Source organism: Acipenser ruthenus, chromosome 15 (genome assembly GCF_902713425.1).
Source record: "Acipenser ruthenus chromosome 15, fAciRut3.2 maternal haplotype, whole genome shotgun sequence".
NCBI classification, from domain to species: Eukaryota; Metazoa; Chordata; class Actinopteri; order Acipenseriformes; family Acipenseridae; genus Acipenser; species Acipenser ruthenus.
In genome coordinates, this window is record NC_081203.1 from 9,577,635 (window position 1) to 9,596,137 (window position 18,503).

The 18,503-nt window shown below is 37.8% G+C and overlaps 1 protein-coding gene across 5 annotated transcripts in view; it reads left to right on the plus strand.

The window, feature by feature from the left end:
• The window catches only part of LOC117422123 (nuclear receptor subfamily 6 group A member 1-like), a 216,344-nt gene that overhangs the window by 66,636 nt on the left and 131,205 nt on the right, over nucleotides 1-18,503 (plus strand). The window lies entirely within an intron of this gene.

The following is an 18,503-nucleotide window of genomic DNA, read 5'->3' on the forward strand; positions in this document are numbered from 1 at the left end:
ATTATGAATAAGAGCGTTCATTTTAACACAATGGTTATTAACACAGCACCCCCTACACACGTTTAAAAAATGCAGCAGCAGCTCTAGATTACTCTCATGATGCCAAGTCAGTTTTGAAAAGATTGAATAAACTATTTGAATTTGAGTTTGATGATGATGAGTTATCAACAAATTGCTATTGGTGCCAAAAAGGTGTTCTTTTAAGCGAAATTCCTGTTCCTTTTAGACAGAGCATTTACAATGGGGAAATACCTTTTCACCACAAGGTTGTTTCCTAAGCTGAAGTGTTCTCTTAGGAGGTGTTCCTATACACAGAGACTACTGTACTACACAAATGGTGAATGTGGTGGCTGTAGAGGACTTAGAAATCTGAAAGATGTCGGTAACCCAGCGACTGCAAGCAGGAAGTGCGGAAGTTATGCAGGATATTTCTGCTTCTGGTGGGAATTTCAAATGATATGAGCTGTGCATGGGGCTTTATAAATTAGACTAGTTTAGCAGCAAATGCATTGTACATATGAATGTACAATAAAGGGACAGTGACAAAACTAGAGCATTGGTGTTACCAAGACACTGGTGGGGCATCCTTTTGGTTTCGAATTGTATCAGAACATTCATATGATCAATATCTACGATTGTGCCATGCTGAAGTGCCTTATTTACTTCTTAATCAACTTGTACAATATAGTGTAGACAGAATAATATTTATAGAATGATATATTGATGGAAGGTGATCTATTGGACATTCTATAATAATGAGAGGGAAGGTTGAATTTATTTTCACATAAGGTCAGCCAGATGAAATGACCACATTGCCATTTGCTATCTCTATGCACGTAATATGCCCTAGTTACCTTAGTCTGAATTAAAAGTAAGAAAAAATTGCCTGTAGTGTTAGACAGCTGTCAGCATGTCATTGATGTACCCTGTATATACAGTTCCTGTCAGCATGTCATTGATGTGCCCTGTATATACAGTTCCTGTCAGCATGTCATTGATGTACCCTGTATATACAGTTCCTGTCAGCATGGCATTGATGTACCCTGTATATACAGTTCCTGTCAGCATGTCATTGATGTGCCCTGTATATACAGTTCCTGTCAGCATGTCATTGATGTACCCTGTATATACAGTTCCTGTCAGCATGGCATTGATGTACCCTGTATATACAGTTCCTGTCAGCATGTCATTGATGTGCCCTGTATATACAGTTCCTGTCAGCATGGCATTGATGTACCCTGTATATACAGTTCCTGTCAGCATGGCATTGATGTACCCTGTATATACAGTTCCTGTCAGCATGTCATTGATGTGCCCTGTATATACAGTTCCTAAAAATATGTTGTGACGTACTACTGTAAAAAGGGTAAAGGTTCACTGGCAGCCATGATGACACTGATTCAATGTGTTTAAATTGTTAGTGATTGTAGCTAGCAAACAGCCATTTATTTTATGTGCCTCAAATGTGTCATTTTGAAATAAATCAATTTTTTATCAACTGTATTTTCATTTTAAGACATGGTACCTGGAAGTACACTAGCTTAAAGACATCTCTGACTGTAGGCATATCTTTCTGATAGCATGTGAATAGGATGGCTGGTGGATGACGTCAGACCAGGAAATTAATTCACAACAACAGCAGCCGACCTGGTGTATGAAAAGCGCTGCGGCCCGTTTATTTCAAAATAAAAGGTTTAAACAAAACACAAGATTTTCACAAAGCAAACGGCACGAGGGCCAAAACAAACAAACAATAATGATAACAAATATCATGCTAGTTGTTCCAGCACGAGTAGTTCTTTTAATTATTGTTTTACTTCCTCTCTCTCTCACTCCAGTAATCCACTTCCTGAATACTCAACCCCGTGCAGCCAAAGCTGCAGGTCTTTTATATTATGGCCGAGGGATTAACTGGCTATTAATGATCTTATTAACCCCTAGGCCATAATCTGCACGAGTTTAATAAATCTGCGTCACTGTCAACTAATTCAGTAATTACTAGCCGAATGTCATGCATTCTCATGAGAGGTATTTAAAATCTAGAACAACAACAAACAATGGTGGACGGCACATCGCTCACCCTGCCAAACATTATTATTATTATTATTATTATTATTATTTATTTCTTAGCAGACGCCCTTATCCAGGGCGACTTACAATCGTAAGCAAATACATTTCAAGTGTTACAATAAGATACATTTCAAGTGTTACATAAAAATACAAAACATAATATGCAGAGAGATGGGGAGTACCCCATCACATAGCACTTTCATGGTCATTCTACTGGGCGAGTGAAATTGTCCCCACCTCTTCAGGGATGCCTTTTCCTGTTAGTAACCAACCAGCGGCTTCTCCTATTGCAGCCAGTACGAAGCTTGACCCCGAAGACATTGAGCTGAAGTTACCCAGAAAGTGTAAAAGATTTCCTGGAAGAGAAGGCAAGCAAACATAACTTTTCAGATGTCACGTTTTAAAATGAATATGTTTGTGATATCATGTTTCTGATGAAACTGCACATTCGACAGGTAGAATTGCAAGACAGGTAAGATGTATGAAAGTGTTTTCTAGCTACAGCCACTGTAAGGAGGGATATGTGAACGACCTATTCATTATAAATATATATTTCAAAAGATAAGTAATCTCTCTATTGTTGAATATGGCAGCACCTGCCAGCAAATCTCCTAATGCAGGGCTTCACAGCCCTGATCCTGAGGACCCCCTGTGTCTTCTGGTTTTCATTCCAACTGAGCTCTCAATTACTGAACTACACCCTTAATCAAACTAATAATTTGCTTAATTAGACCGTTTTACTTGTTTTCAGCTCCCAAACAGTTGCAGATTTCAAGTTAGCTATAACATTTTATAAGTAACTTGAACTGTACAACTTTTTAGGAGCTGAGAACAATTAAAAAGGTGTAATTAAGCAGAACATTTAATTTAATTAAGGGTCTAGTTAAGTAACTGAGAGCTCAATTGGAATGAAAACCAGAAGACACACATGGGCTCCCCAAGACCAGTTGGGAAGCCCTGTCCTAGTGTGAAACCTGCTGGAATGGAGACCCGGAGAGAAGCAGGGTCGTGCTCATATTCATTGAGTCCAGGGCAGCCATTTCATGGGGTGTAAAAGCTGATGTTTGTGAGGCTTATAATAAAGAGCTGTGGTCACCAAACCGATCCAGATGCGTGGTGGTGTTGTTGTTGTCTGTTTGCAGGAGGCAGACGAGCCTCATTAAAATACATAATTCTTTGGACAGACACGCTTATTGTAAAGACTTGTGTATTCTTGTCCAGAATAATGATGTAAACACTGTCGTTCACGGAGTGTCAGTAAGGATAGGAGGCTGTGAGATCCAGTGGTTAAAGAAAAGGGCTTGTAAGCAGGAGGTTCCTGGTTCAAATCCCACCTCAGCCACTGACTCATTGTGTGATCCTGAGCAAGTCACTTAACCTCCTTGTGCTCCGTCTTTCGGGTGAGACGTAATTGTAAGTGACTCTGCAGCTGATGCATAGTTCACACACCCTAGTCTCTGTAAGTCGCCTTGGATAAGGGCGTCTGCTAAATAAACAAATAATAATAATAATAATTTTTGAGGAAGCGTTTTTAAACTGCAGTGTCATACTGTCATACGGATTGCAGACTGTCCTGTTCTTAATGTGTTTTTCTAAATACAGTAGGAACAAAGATGTGTAAGATTAATGCAGTTTTTCCTTCATAGCTTCTCTGCACTGGCTTCAGAGATTCATCCACGACTTCCCCCAAGTCCTTTTTCATACATAGCCTCCTCTATTTCTTTACTATTCATGCTGTACTTGCCTCTAATGTTTTTGTGCTCTGTGTGCAAAACTATGCATTTATTCACATTTAATTTAATCTGGCATGTGTCAGCCCAAGCTTGAATCCTGTCTGAATCTCTTTTGTATTATTAAAGTTGCTGATTGGGAGTTGGCTACCCAATCAGCAACGGAATGGCCTCCTCTCGTTTGTAAACTTTCTCATGTTCTTATGTTCTAAGCCATGCTGGCTGTCTCCTATAATGTTGTGATTGATGTTAAAAGTATAGGTCTGTAGTTCCCAGGGTCAAATTCATCTCCCTTTTTAATTATAGGAACAACATTGCCAATTTTCCAGTCCAGTGGGAAGGCTCCTTTATTTATAGATTTGTTGAATATATAACATATTGGTTTAAAAATGTGTTCTCTAGTTTCCCTGAGGACATCTGGACAGATTCCATCAGGCTCTGGGGATTTGTTTATTTTGAGTGCTGCTAGCTCCCTTAGTACTTCACATTCTCTTTTATAACAAACTCTGGTAATGATGTTTGTGTACATTCTGTTAACTTTGGTATATTGTATAAATCCTCCTTTGTAAGTACTTGTACAAATTATTGATTAAGTACATCTGTGATTTGGTTGTCTTTAGTCACTAAATGACCACTGCTGTCACGTAAACTACTCTTTTAGTTTCCTTTCAGCATTAACATATAGAAAAAACCCTTTTGGATTAAATTTACTATCTACCGCTACTTGCCTCTCTAATTCCCTTTTCACTCTCCTAGTCTGCTTTTTAAGGTCTCTACAGGCCTCTCTGTAGTCTATTTATGAGGCTGCTCCCTTTTTTATTTAATAGAAAGATATAATTTTCTTTTATTTTTAATACCCAGCTTAATAGATCGATTTACCCATCGTGGTTTTTGGGATAAGTTTATCCTGGATTTCTAACATTATATCCCTAAATTTAATCCAATTGTTTTCAACTTCATTATCTTTTAGTACTCTATCCCAGTCTGTGTTTAGAAGCTCCTGTTACAATCCTATGTAATCTGCTCTCCTGAAATTGTATACCATTGTCTTTGATTTATGTACTGCCCTTGATTTATTTGCCACAAACTCATATTATAGTCACTTATTCTGAGTGGTTCTGTTACCTGCAAGTTGTGTGTCCTTGCTTCATTGTTTGTTAATACCAAATCTAGACATGAATTGTCTCTAGTCGGGGCATTCACCATTTGTGATAAGACACAGTCTTACACTAACTCTATCATTCCCATGTCTGAACTGTTGTCTGAGGTCATGTGGTCCCAGTTTATGTTTGGGAAGTTAGTCTCCCATAATTAGGGTGTCCCTTTCCTTACTTTATTTTTTTGATGCTTGCATATAAGTTTTGCAGTTTTATTTCCCATTCTTAGTAAATAAGTAAGTACATTTTTAATGTATATTGCGACCCCTTCCCCTCTTTTATTGTGTCTATCTTTCCTAACTAACCTGTATCCTTCCATGTTAAACTCGTCTCCATCATTTGGAGTTAACCAGGATTCCGTTATCCCTATAATGTCATAGTTATCCACGTTGACTACTAATTTTAGAAATGTATTTCTAGCGCTTCTTGCATTTAAATATAAGCTTTTCAGTTTATGAACATCGGCAACAATTTGGTTGCACATTGTTGTTTGCTGTGTAGTTTGTAGTGTAGCTCCCCCTGTCCTCCCTGCCCCCCAATTCCCTAGTTTAAACTCTGCCTGATTACTCTGTTAACTGTTTCCCCCAGTGTACTGGATCCCCTCCTGTTCAGGTGCAGTCCCACCTGTACAGGCCACACCCCTTCGAGAAGGTTCCCCAGTCCCCCATAATCCTGTACACCTCTCGCCTACATCAGTTTTTATATTTAAAAAATATTACAGCCAACTCTTTATAGCACCAATGTATTGTGAAATTAAGAGTTCTGATTGTGGATTAGTCTCATTGATCTAGTAGTTGAGTTTATTAGAGTTTCTAATGGAGTCAGTGTGTGAGTAAAGTTGCCTGCATGCCCTCTAGTAATGTCTTAACTGAAAATCTAAAGAAAAAGAGTATATCTAAATTAAATTCATTTTGCAACTGTTGACATTATTTCAGGGTTTGATCCTTTGTTTACTAAAATTACCGACACCTGCTCCTACTAGTTTTTTAAACCCACCTTCAGAAAGTGATGGTGGAAATTCTGGATTATTAGTCATTGGAGAAAGCAGAGAGGGGCCTCTTGGTGTTTTTGTAAGCGTGGAACGATTTTTAAAAGCTTCTGTCCGTGAACTTTGAAACAAGCTGGCCCCGATACCTTATTGTGTACGCATGGTTCACATAGCTGAGGTGTTATTGGGAGTCCAGTGCTATGGGCCAGGTTCAGGCGAAGTTCATTTCTACACGGATCCACTTCAGAGTCCCTCATTCAACACTGCCTGTGACAAGGGCAGTCAAAGGTCATCCACAGTTCACCACCCCATGACCCTTCTCTCCTTGTGTTACCCAACAGCCCTAAACTTTAGCCAGGCCTTTTTTCAGTGGCCATGTTTACTGTGAAGCTGTAAAACTTTGGGAACAAGGAATAACTTGGTTCAGAGGAACTGTAAAATCTGTTTGTTAAGAATGGGCAGTATTGTTGCTTAAAGCCAGAGAAATAATTGATTTATGTTATGGGGGCCAATTAGGCTGTAAATTGTAGAGGGATGTAAAAGCAACCACAAGACTCTACTAGAACCTTTACTGTGATTTCTTGTGTTGTCAATGGGAATCCCTACAATAAGGGTCAACGGTTTTATAAGAGCTAAATGATTCATTCTTTTGATGCCATACAGGGCTTGTAAACAGTGTAATGCAAGAAAAGACCTGGTCGTCCCCATTTGCTGTCCGGAGGAAAGGTCAGAGTAGAAGTAGTTGACAACAGCTGTTCTCAAAGTTCCCTAAGTTTTTTGCTGTTCTTTTTCTTTTAGAATGAAGAGTACCAGAGTTAGTAGCATTACATTATTACTGTTTTCGAAGCATCTACATTGCTTAGTTTTGTTTTAATTTAGTTCTCAATGTTGATTTCCACTGGTACACAAATCAAGAGTGTGTGTCTTTTTCTGTAATGTTTAATATATTATTTGTTAATATCATTACTTGATTAATTGATTGATGCTGATCTGATTGATTTCTAGTTTTATAGTAGTATGTGGCAGAGCTCTGCCTGTAAATATTGTGTGTGTTTTGGTGGTGGGTGGCAGGGATGGGGTTAATCCCTGGTGCCCTTTTGTTTGGTGTTCTTTGTGTTTATTAAAGTGCGCGTTAGCACTTAAACTGCATCTTCTTTGCCTCCTGAGTCTCTCTAGCCACTATCCTGTTACATCGTCCAATTTCAGCATTTACACAAACGTTTTCCACTATTAGAAACAAAGACTTGCTTCTTTAAACGTGGGGGGGGATGTCTAAAGAACGGTAAGCAACGCTGTGGGTAACCATTCGTTTGTTTAGCAGCAGATTAATGCCCAGTGGTTCAGACTTACTGAGTGTCTGATATTTGATCAATTGCTCCAGATGTTAGCAGGTGTTGGTTACTGACTGAAGTGAGTCAGTCTTCAGATGACCAGTCCCTCTGTGCTGTCCACTACCAACTCGGAGTGTCCACTGCCATCTGGTAGCCTTGCTGAGGCAGCTGCCACACACAGCAGCAGGTAAGCTTGGAGTGACCATCTGCTGACCTTTGCTTTAAGCACCACGCGGAGCCAAGGGGCAGCTCCAGACTGTACCAGCCTGTCTGCTGAAGCAGTGTGATTGTATGCTTCAATAGAAGGCTTACACATGTGTAATAAAAGTAATAAAAATGGTCTGGATTACATTGCATATTAAATTTATATACAATAAAGTTCAGAATGGACAAAAAAATGTGAAAGACCTGCCATAACACTATCAATAGGGGGAGCCACCATGGGCAGCATAACACTGATTTCGACTCCCTGGCAACGGTGAGTGGAAGCAGACGGTCTGTCTGGAGACGTGTTCATCTGTGTGTCACACTTACGTTTTTGCATATATTTGGAAAACTGCTTATTTCATTGTGATGAAACTTGGTGTTTACATGATTTAGCATACATTAGTAGGAGTATCAGATTGTGGGGATATATGGAGGTGTCTGTGTCTGTACATCCATATGTCTGTATGCTATATTTTTACATACAGAATCACAAGAAGTCATTCCACCTACTGTAAGTCATTCATTTTAATATACTTTACCATGATAATAACACCTCATTTTTTTACCTAATGACATCTAGGTCTTCAATACCACTTATCCAATTGTCATTAAACATGTACACACTGTGGATGTAGGTCATGGTGATCGAGGCTTTTCTGATACTGATTGTTGGTGGAGTGATGTATATGTTACTAACATACGTATTCATACATGGAAGTCTGATCTCTGGAGTTTCTGTAGAGGTAATATTTTAGAGACCCCATTATTATTACTAAATTAATATTTTAAGGAATGTTGTCTTTGTACTGTAGCTTTTTGTTTGTAGGTTCACTGATATGTTGTGACACAGCAGCTGATTCAAGGCTGGTCAGTGCGTCATGAGGGCCTTGGGCCTTGCTGCAATTTTACATCTGACAAGAAGCCATTTTGTTATTTCAAACACGTCTGCACAGCATCCTCAAGTTGTCTGCATCTGCAGTGAGGGAGAAGCGCTGTCATCCTGTGTTAAAAACACTGCTAATTTTTTTTATAAATGATTCACAGTGACAGGAGGGGGTCAGAGGAAGAACATGTCTTCATATATCCAGGATGAATATTGCACTTTATATTGAAAAAGTACATGCTGTAGAATGGTTTCAGTGTACATGTTTGGGAAGTGAGAGAATGGGGGCGAGAGAGAGTACTTTTTATAAAGATTTCTGTGACGTCACCCTTTGATCTTTCAGTGGATTCAGTCTACGAATCTACTACCTAAAAGTAGCTGTGAAGAGAAGGGGAGTGCGGGGAAGATGTATTGTTGATTAACGAATCCAGAGTTTGAGCGACGAATCCACAGAAAACTGTTGATTCGTAAACAATACCAGTCACAACAATTCAACAAAAAAGCGAATGACATTTTATTAAGCAGCAATTATTTCATCAATTAGCCTATACCTTTACACAGTTTAAACATATTTTGCAATTTCACCAAATTGAAGAACAATTATAGACATAAATAATATACTATAGGCCTATTAACACTAAAAATAAATAAATTACAAACTCAGTTCCACACAAACATCCCCCTTTCTAATTCTTATTTCACACATTTTCTGGACAGGTTCACGATCACCAGCAGTTTCATTGTCACACACAACATTGGTAATCTCATCATGACAAACTGATCCAATTCTTGGTTTCTTACTCTACAGTATTTCAGAAATCTCGTGTTTTTGCTCGTCGCTTGTCCTCTTGTATGCACGTACATCATTCGATCTATGGCCAGTTGTTTCACAAATGAACTGTTCAGCAACTCCTTTATTATACAAACATGTAGCAGCTGCATCTCTCACACTGTGATTTGTATAAAATCCAGCTTGTTTACACATCTTTCTATAATCTGGCTCAATTGATTAACGCCAGCTGTTTGGTTGCTATACCATTGATTTAATTTGACAGTACACAAAGGCCGCAGGTAAAAGGCTTTACACTTCCCATCTTTCAATCTGTAAATTAAATAAATGTATATGTATGTGATATTACAAATATGTAAAGGAAAACATCCTTAGTAATAGGCTTTTATTAAACATGACTTGTGTGACAATGTAATAGTTTGTAGCACAACCGTAATTAAAGTAGTTTTATAATAAGCACAAGTTATAAACTAAAAGACACACATACCGTTGACCCGTGTGTATTTTTCATAAAGTCGACCCACACATCTGTCAGGGCTGCTACTGTTCTCATATGCAATAACTTCTTTGCACTCCAGTTTTCTATGCTGTAGACCACCTCTGTTTGTCTTAGTTACGTCTTCTTTGTATTTTAAAAAATGTCCAAATGAGTCCTTGCCCAACTGAAGTAGACTATTAACTCCAACTCTTAGATTACGATGCTCTTGCCCAACCTGCAAAGTAAAATATATGCCAAACAGAGAAACTAGAGTATTCAGCAGGTTCCCAGGGGTAGCAGATCTGAGAAGTCACATTTTCCATAAAATTTCTTTCTGGTCTTAATGGACATAACCTTTGCTTTTCTTTTATGCAAACCAACTCCTGATTTTGCCAAAGCTTTCGTTTTCACATCAAGAACACTTAGAAAATGTTTGTTTTCTGGGTCATTTCACAAACTTAAAGTGCGTCCCTTTAGTCTGAGGAAATGCTGTATGGGAATTACAAGTTAATATAGTGAATTGCCACAGTGCTCCTCTCCATTACATTTTCTTAATTCTGTCACAAAACTACTAAGGCTGTATGACAGAGTAGCAATATTACACGGACGTTAGATCTAAACTAAAAGCTTTTAAATTTCTTTCTTTTAACCATGCTTCAAACAACTTCACAGCGCATCTACTTTTTGCTTGAGTGCTTTCTGAAAACCAATCGCTGGCAAGGATATTTACGTCTTCATCCGTTTTAGATTCAGCAAAACGTTCAGTACTTTCCACTTTCTCCTTTTGTTTTTTAAATTATTTTTATTTTTCTACTGCCACTTTCATGTTCTAGATCTAAAACAAAGTACTTGTTGCTATCTTCACTTACAACAGAACATGCTGTCTGTGCAAGTGGGATTTCAGACTCTGAGGAACTCATGACGGCACACCAGCAAAGTGATACACAAACATATTCAATCTAGCAAAGCCAATTACAAAATGACTAATTGTTTTGAATGCATTACAATATAAGTACCTGTGTGCTATTTTATTAGGACCATGGCCTGAAATATTGGTTCCAAAGCCATTGTGTTGCCAGTGCTGGTAATACTGTGGTCTGTTAATAGTTATGGCAAGGTTTCTGTGAAGTAATTAACCAATATGATAGTAGTGTTCCAATGGAATAGTGTCCTGGAGGCACTTTTTTACACAGAGAATTGTGGGAATCTGGAACCAACTCCCCAGTAATGTTGTTGAAGCTGACACCCTGGGATCCTTCAAGAAGCTGCTTGATGAGATTTTGGGATCAATAAGCTACTAACAACCAAACGAGCAAGATGGGCCGAATGGCCTCCTCTTGTTTTGTAACCTTTCTTATGTTCTTTAAAAAGAGGATGGGATAACGTGTTGAACCGCTGCAATTGTATACAATTATTCTTTAGTTTTTTTGTGACAACTGTGTAGTTTTTGGAAAGCATATATATATATATATATATATATATATATATATATATATATATATATATATATATATTATTCACGCGCAGTCCCTTCAGTCACTATTTTGGACTTTATACCCCATATGCTAAAATGACAAATAAATAAATAAATATTTATTTATGTATTTTCTTTTTTATTTTGGCATAAAATATCCTCCATACTTTGAAAGCCCCCCCTAGAATCTTAGGGCAGTGGTTATCTTCACTGCGACAGGAACGGCAAATTCTCCAAATCCTCTGATAACTCCTCACATAAATTCAATATTGCTTGTGTAGTTTAGTGGAAAATGGAGTCTGTATAATCTAAAAAAAAAAAAAAAAAAAAATAAGTATACCCCCCCTCCTCCTTATTCTCCTGCTCTCTGCCTGCACCACAAGCATTTCGAAAAAAAAGAAATCTGCCATTCTCACTTTCAAAAGGGTAGTAACTTGTCTATCTTTTAAACAATAGTGACTAAAGTTACAACAAGTAGAAGCAGGTGTAACTCAAATTCCTAAAAGCCTTAAGACATGTAAATGCTTTGGAAATTTGGTATGTCGGCTAATTTAACTAGCCGTGAATAAGACGGATGACTAAATGCCTGGAAGCACCTAAAATTACACGTTTGAAAATCGCACATACAAGTCACCAGTCTAAACCCCTTAGTCACATACCGAAATGGTGCCCTAGTTGTTTTACCTTGAAGGCTTTAATACCATTTTCGCTGCTGAAATCTATGAAAGCTAGATTATTACATTTCTATGCGAGGAGCAGCACATTTGTCCACTATTTGTAGGTCTCTGGTGCCGAGTGCCTTTTAGTGATCATATACTTTCATGTTAGACTAAGTAGCTTAAATGCTGTTTTGCAGGATGTTAGTTACAGAGCAGCGGTATTTAGATCTGTCACTGTTTAGATCTTCAAAACAGACCCCTATGTGTGAGCAGATTGCAATGATCAGTTTCATCACTGGAAATGTGTGCAGTATACTGCTGCCCCTGCTTGGAGTTAACCAGAGCTAGCAATGCAGGATTGTGGCCCTTAAATGCAGAAAACTTCGCTCTCCTAACTTCATAAAAGCAATTTACGAGCCTCTGTCCCACACTAAAAGCACAGAGGTGCAAACTGACATAAACACATTATTCACACGTGTCGGAATGGGCTCTTGAAGTTACCCATATGAGAAACTCCTTGCCGTGTTTTATAGCTCTTATTACCATAAACAGTTTGAACTGGTTTCAAATACAGATGCGTAGCAGATTGGCTGTGGTAACTTGTGCTCACATTATACCTGGAGAATTCTTATTTTGTATTGTGTGTACACCACTCAGTAGCGTGAGCATTTGAAGAGCTGGTAGGAACTTGCTAACCTTTACTTTGATCAAAAAGGAGTTACCCTAACCCTAACCCTAACCCACGAGGCATCCACTGCATTAGCCAGTATTCCAGATTTAGTAATGTGGATTTACTGCCCAACTTCTATCTGAAATATCACAAGGTTGAGGTTCCACCAACTCCTTTATTTTGACAACATACATTGTCATATGAGGGACAGCACACAAAAATGCACACTACACATTGTGAGTGTTTCTAATTATTTGTCCAACCCCTGAAATTAACAATACCTAGCAGTAATAATGTGGAAATCTAAAAGGTTACACCTGATAGCCAATATCATGTTCAGAAATTTTTGTTTTGATCGTACTGATCGTTTTTACATATTAAAATTCAAAATGCTGTCACAACGACAAAAAATCCCCACCTTTTACATGTTGCTTCCTGGCTTATAACAGCTGGACGTTGTAATGCATGGATACCAGCTGCAGACGTATATCAGGAGCATGCTTACATCTTTGTAGCCCACATTCTAGAAAAGGTCAGCTTTATTGAGAGTGGCTAAACGATTAATGTACTAAACAGAAACTAACAGTTAATATTTTAATGGAAAGTGACTGTGGCTCTCTGCTACTTCATTGAATAGAGATGCCACAATAAGATTTAAATTTTTGTTTTCTTCACACGCATAGTCTGAACAACTGCTGCATTTCCTCAGCAAAGTTCCAATCCTCCCAAAACCTGCAGGGTCAAGAATCTCACTGAATATTTTCTTATGCATGAATTCTGAAACAGTGTGGGTCCTCCTAGTGGGCACAGACAGTAATACAGCTCAGCTGACCAGCATCTGTTATGCTGTTACATGGCCACTGGGTGGCAGTTCACAGTCATTAGAGATCTCACTGCTTGCAGAAATGATCACAGACTTCAGGCCATAAAAAAAGCAATTGACGTGATTGGCTTTGTTTCTTTTAGGCATGTTGGATGCAAAGGTGAATCCTAGGGTATGATCTGTGCATGTAGAATTGTGCGGTGTGTGGAGTGCAGTTGGATGCCTGGTGTGCCTCTGCGCCATTCCACTTTGTCAATTCCTATACGCATATGCTTTGAACATGGCAACTACACTGTCTTATAGTCTGCCTTACTAGTAACAAGGACATCATCCACACTGTAAAATCAAATGCTTAAGAATTAAACACACATCTTATGGACATTGTTTATTTTAATTGTTTGAGTTTCCAAAGTAAACATTAGTGTAAAGTCTAAGTCAAATGTGTTTCAAATCCCTTGCATACGATTTACTGAATGTTTTAATTCTTAAGCATTTGGTATGTTTACCATTTGTTTTCAGTCATATGCAACCAAAGAGATCCACAAGCTCCCCTTTCTACTTACTGACTAATTACAAAAGAAAAGAAAAAAAAGCATGACTACTACAATTTGATAATTTTTTTTTAATCTCTAATCTAAAGATAAAGGCAGTCTTCTATAATGTACATGCTGTATTGCTGCCTGGAAATATCTAAGACACACACGTTCAAACTGTTTCTTTGTAGTTCTGTTTAAAATAAATCAGTACTTGCTAGATAGTTATATGTTAAGGCATTGTATTCAACAGCCAGGGGAAATGCAGATTTTTCATCAGTTTTCTGGGAGTTGACCTACTAAATGTCAACATGTTCACTTCATGGTACTGCCTTGAATAAGGTAAAAAGCTGATATTTTGGTGTTTTGAAAACATGCTGATGTACAGAGATGGATGGCCAATGCTTATGTACATACTGATACACAGAGATGGCTGGCCAAAGCTTATGTACATACTGATACACAGAGATGGGTAGCCATGTGGGTTACAGAGGTCTGTCATCCACCTGCATAAATCCTTAACAAATTCATCACCTATTTAGACTGTACAAGTTTACACCTTAAACAGAGTTTCTAAGCAATATAGTAGTGTAGTAAATGTTTAATTGTAAATGTACTGTTTAATCCTAGATTTTTACATGCTTTCAATGTTTTATCAATTCAACTGTCAAGTCAAATTGTAAACTGTACCTTAATACTATATGTGACTATGAATTTCAAATGGGAAATAAATACTAAAGTAATACTGTATATACATACTACTACTATATATACAAAGTATATTTCTTTTTCTGAAAATGTGTTTAGACAATGACCATGCACACAAAATGTTAAAACTTAATTAATTAAGTGTAGATTTACACCATTACCAAACACTCTGGCTTATGCAAGATTTATGTAACACAGTTTGTTCCCCTCCATGAAAGCTACTTAATGAAATAGACCTCATAAAGAAGTAATAGAAAGTAATGAGTGTCTTATAAAATGCTTCTAAGGGGACAGTCTCTCTCTTTGCACATGGCTTCACACACAAATCACTGTCTGAAACAAACTACAATGATTCCCACTGAACTGTCACAAATAAAGACTACAGTGTGCAGAAACTCCAAAAATGAGGTTCAGATGTTAATTAGCCAAATCTGGTGGCATCCTAGGGTGAACTCACTGACGTTACCAAATAGTCAAGTTCATGATTTCATGAGGAATTCGTTCCGTTTTGAGCTGTTGTCTTAACCAATGTCTTGATTTTGTCATTTTCAAAAACACCATAAGCAGTAAATATCCTTAAAGTTGGTTGCTTGTTTACAAATTCATACAAATAGGATTCTATATGTTTAAGAAAATCTAATCTAATATTTCACTGAACACATTGTATGATAAACATGTATGAGACTAGTAAAGGATTTGTTTTTAGCAAACTATTATTCAGGTTATAGCAGTTTCTGTGGAATTTATCTTTAGAAATACTGAAAGAAACGTAAAAAATTAAATGACAAGAAGTTTGTCATTGAATTTATTAAGTTCCTTTCCAAATGTAGCACTATTGAGTGTTCATTTATATTTAACTAGAAGTAGGTTATCAAGTGGTCTCTGCTTTATAGAAATGTAGGAGTTGCATACATTGCATATACAGTAGTGTAGCTATTCAGTTCGAAGTCTTACCAGATCCACCGCAGATTCTCTCCTCTAGTGAACGAGTGTGGAAGCCGTGCCCTGGGATTCTCTCCTCTAGTGAACGAGTGTGGAAGCCGTGCCCTGGGATTCTCTCCTCTAATGAAACGAGTGTGGAAGCCGTGCCCTGGGATTCTCTCCTCTAGTGAACGAGTGTGGAAGCCGTGCCCTGGGATTCTCTCCTCTAGTGAACGAGTGTGGAAGCCGTGCCCTGGGATTCTCTCCCCTCTCCCATGTCCACATACAGCTGTTCTATTTTCAGACTATGAAGCGTTACTTCTAAAGTGCCTCATCATACATGTTTTTAAAGTCTAGATTATTTTATATTCTTATCTTGGTATCTAAAAGCAGAATTTAGCCATTCATATTTATGCTGTATTTAAAGACAATAAAGTGGTATTCTTTTAAGGAAATGTGGTATGGTGTATAAATGTTCTGGGTCCTCAAGTATTTTGTGATTTATTTTGTTTAATACTTATTCTGTATTTATCAGGATATTAGTGATGGACAAATATCCAAACAAACACTGCTTGAAATGCATCCAGTGTCAAAAATGACCAAGTTCATATTTAGAAATTATAAATAACTATCAAAAATGTATCATGCAAAGGAAACCAATGCATAAGGTAGATGAGGTCTGAAAAAAGTCTTCTGTACAGAAGCATATTTCTCTCCTTTCTTTTAAGGAGTTTTATTTTACGCCCAAGAGTTTTGTTTTTCAGCTAATTCAAATTGAAATAATATTTGTTTCATTTTGAAAAAAATATGACACATGAACAGTCTTCTCATTTCCAGTCGGCGGCTAAATTGCCGTCTAATTTGCCAGATGAGCCGCATAAAAAAGTTATTTTTACAGTACTCCTGTGTAAGTTTACTGTGCTCGTATGTTCCAGTGAGTAATATTCAAAATGTTTATTTTCTTCCAGTAAATAGCAGCAATTTCCACAACTCATTATGTGTGCAAGTCGAGTAAAACATTCGCTATCCTTACAAACGTACCACCAAATGTTCCTGTCAGGACACTGCACTCTGATTGGTTATCATATTATTGTTAATAAAACAATGAATGATCCTCTACCAACACCAAAACCCTTAACCTAAGGTCAGTATCCTATACTGCAGCCATTACACATCTAAAGTAGTTCATGTTTGGCAGTGAATAAGCGTTTTTGTTACTTTTAAAAAAGAAAAAGTGACCGGAGGTGCTGACTTCCTCAGTTGTCTTGACAGGAACATTTCGTGGTACCTTTGTAGGCGCTGCTAAAAGATTCCTTCTCTGAGGGCAATTCATTTCCGGGCTTATGTTTCCATGGACACCGTGAATCACGATGGACCAATCAGTTTCGAGTTTACAAACGATGTTGGTGATGAAGGCAGAACTGTACAATCAAAAAAAAAAAACACACACACACAAACACGCACATCCAAATATGCAGAAACACATACTGTTAAATAGGCACGGTACTAAAGATGATTAAAGACAGAAGTTCTGTATTTTAGAAGACTATCTAAATTATCTTTTTAAGTAGTTCAAGTCAAATGGAAATGTATGTACAGTACGAATCTCTTCTTCCTCCTCCTCTTCTGTTGACGTCACACTTTCCATGTCTTCCCAAAACAGCCATATTTTCTTTGTGTATTAGATAAGTGCAACATTTGGGGGAGGGAGGGTATTTTCGTGCAAAATGTAATGCTATAAAGTATAAAGTACTAATTTACCTGGGAAAGGGAATTGGTGTAGGTGTGCGAAAAGGCATGTTGCAAACATAGATACACAGTACAACAAATGTAGGCATTAATGAATGGATTAACTCTGTGTTTGCTTTCACTTTTAATCTTTTTTTACTATGCACTCACCAGCTGTATAAGAAGAACATAAGAAAGTTTACACTCATCGATCTGAGTGGCTCTTGTGGTGACATGTTCTGGCAAAATTGAGCTACAACAGTATTACAAGTCCTAAATATACTGTATACTATCTACGTTAATAACTTGTACCCTTTTCCAGGGTCCTACATAAACATAAATGTGATTTCTACAGTAAGTAGTCCTACTTTTAATACAAATTAAAGCTAGTAAGCCGTGTGCTGGACTTTCACTTTCAAGATACGTTGTTTAAGTAAATGCAAATACATTATTTATTGTTATTTATATTTATTTTAATCTAGCAACAGTTAACAGCATTGAAAAAATATTATAAACAAAAGAAAACAATAATACAGCTTACTGTAGAAATTGCATTAATGTTTACAGAAGATGCAACAGAAACGAACTTCTGAAAACTAAAATCAACAGTGTTCGAAATTGCGCATTCTCGTACTTGGCAGTTAACGAGAAACGGCATTATGGGAAAGTATGTATACTCAGAATCTTGGAAGACTAAAAATAAATGTAAGGACTGGTGGTTCCATGAATATTTTTAGAAACTTAAAATTAATCTTGTTTTTGTTTTCTTTTGTATAAAAAGCAAAAGACAAAATGGAATCCATGAAAAAACAGAAAACAAAACAAAACTTGCTTACCTTTTCTGTATTCAAATTTACTACCAATTAATACTGCTTCTTATCGTCTGTCTTTAATTTAGAAATTGCTTCACATTCTTCTCTTCTGGCTCACTTGGTATTATGGTATCTATATAATGTGACCTTGTTTGTTTTTGTGCCTGAAATATAATTTATTTGTTTCATTGATGTCTGATTCTGTCTTTCACCACTTTTTCTGTGTGTAATAAAATATTGCAAAACCAAAAAGTTTTGCTTAAATATGTGGACTTACCCCCCTGCACCCTCGCAGGGGGGAGGACAACCATACCCCCCTGCCCCCTCGCGGGGGGGGACGGACCCCCATACCCCCCTGCACTTGTGCTGGGGGAGGACCCCCATACCCCCCTGCACCCTCGCTGGGGGAGTACCCCCATACCCCTCTGCACCCTCGCGGGGGAGAGGACCCTCACACCCCCCTGCACCCTTGCTGAGGGAGGACCCCCATGCCCCCCTGCACCCTTGCTGGGGGAGGACCCCCATACCCCCCTGCACCCTA